The sequence below is a fragment of the Tigriopus californicus genome, chromosome 3 (assembly GCF_007210705.1).
Source record: "Tigriopus californicus strain San Diego chromosome 3, Tcal_SD_v2.1, whole genome shotgun sequence".
Classification (NCBI taxonomy): Eukaryota; Metazoa; Arthropoda; class Copepoda; order Harpacticoida; family Harpacticidae; genus Tigriopus; species Tigriopus californicus.
Window position 1 is genome coordinate 7,478,056 of NC_081442.1, and position 2,416 is coordinate 7,480,471.

Sequence of the window (2,416 nt, forward strand, 5' to 3'; positions counted from 1 at the left end):
CCACAGACATTTACTCAAGCCACGCATGAAGGGTGTTGAATTTTAATTAGCGTCCCAGTTGACGGTAATTCTGCTGTACCGTACATCCGCCTTGCGCATGAAGGGTGTTGAATTTTAATTAGCGTCCCAGTTGACGGTAATTGACGGGCAATCTCGGTTGGGAGTCGAGTTTTAACCCAACCCATCAATTCTTGAGAGGGTCCATCGTAAATCTCCGTTGAATGAATGAATCTTCGCCTCTTCTCTGACTAGACCCCGAGACATTTGGCACGCCACATAAGTACGTACGTACGTACGTACTATCCAATGGCGGTCCGCATTGTGCTTCTCGCTGCTTCCTCTTTTTCCTCGTTGTTATCTAGTCCCTCGATCAACCAACTGATTTCTTTTAAATTGGCCAGATCATCCTGACCTTGTAGAATCAGCGTGATTCTTATTGGTTGTGCTATCGTCTCAAAGGATTGCCTAATGAATGACCACGACCTTGAGGATAAGTCATAAGTCACAACATCGAACACCAACCATTAATGGACCTCTGTCCCCAAACCCGGTAAGTGTCCACACCGCCATTTTTTTGTCATTGGAAATATCGTCCCAATGAGTTTCGAGCTTCACCCAATCTTCGAGTCCAAGAGGAGAAAAAATGTCATTGTCATGGTTTTTGCTAAACGGCCTTCTTGCTTAAGAAGCATCAATACCTATTGGCTGAACCTAGTATACCAACCCCAATTTCGGCCCGGAAGCCTATCTTAACATTTTTGCTTCTCTGGCAGAGTTTCCTACAATCTAGGGTTGGTGGTTTTTGCCCTCCAAAACCGCTTCATTAGCCCTAAGGGCGAAGCAGGTTCAGGTAGCATGCCTGGGCATGCCCCCCAATTTGCCACTATCCAATTCAATATCTCTGTCGAGTTGAAATTTTGCTCCCAAGCACCACAATGACACAATCCATTCCCATCCGGTGTACCTAGTTGATCGAGTCTGGTGCAACCCGTATGCCACTACCTGAACGGACGTATGTAGTCATTGGCTCTGGCACTTTTGTTTGTGGATGGAAATATTTGTTGTTATATGTTTTGTCGGCAGAGATTCTCTATCCGATTTTGCACATTTGTCTTAAATCATTGGATGGATAGATCGACCAAAAACGGACAAATGAAAGGGACTCAAGGTTTGTCTTGAATTCCATTTGAGATGTGACAGGATGCGTTTTTTGTCAATCGATAGTCTCTTCACATTTGTGTGCAAATTGACCTTGACATGGGCTCAAGATGAAAGATGAGCCATGCTTCTTCTTGACCATATGGAATTCAATTGTCCCCTTTTCTGACGAATACAATGCACTAAAAGTTTCCCCTCATTCGTTTAGATATGGTTGCTCAATACTTCAAGCCTTGCTTAACAAATTACCCAAGGAACAATGGATTCGCATCTGTCTCCCTGTGGTAAATGGCTTGGCTAAGTTCGAGCTTCATCGTCGAACCATCAATTCGGAAAGCAAGTAAGGCATATTCTATAAATGCCTGGGCCACCATTTGGCTTCATAATCCTCTTCATTTTTCCATAAATTGGACTTCAAGTCTTGAAGTTTCGGTGTGAAAACTCGTATCAACTTTTCGCCCCTTCACATTGTTTTGTATTGTAGTACATGAGGAAATGGCCAATAATGAACAACGATCAGTTTCATGGATCATTCCCCTCTTGAGAGAAATTGAGAGCTCACTCTGCATTGATATTCAGAAATTGCCCTGATGATTCGTTTTGAGGCTGGGCTTCTTTATGCTCTTCTTTTTGTTTCTCTACTGTTTACTGCACGTGATTGTGATTGTGACAAAATCACAAGATGGCGAATTTAGATAAGTGAAAACGAGGCATCTCATTCGGACCTAACGTACATAGCTAGTTGAGAATCTATGTACGTACTGAAATAAGTTGATGTACTCTGTTCTCAAGTTTCTCACATCCCATGATAGTGACTTCCAAAACAGTCTGGGTGACGCAACAATTGGAGAAAAAAAAGATGTGGGTGCTGCTTGTTCGTCTTGGTCGTGGTCTTCGCCGTCTTTTCGGGGTACTTTAGCTTTTCTAATGGGCCTGAATCTCTGGGTGAATGAGCTCCACATATTTTGTCGTTTCGTGTTGACGAATGATTTGCCAGACGAGCGCCCATATTTCATCTTGAAAGGTCAAAAATGTCAGTTTACAGTACGGTGAATGAAGATAAACTGAAGGGCCCATTTCTCCTCGCCAGAATCACTCATGCTGGATCTGCGAGTGCGTGTGCGTGTGTACAGCGTACAGCAGTATTTGTGCGTGTTCATAAATCAGGAGAATCGTCATTGGGATTGCGGGACTTGAGGACTCGCCGACTTTCTCATGGATGGATCCTTCCAAGAGACGAGTTTTATTGCTTGCTCTG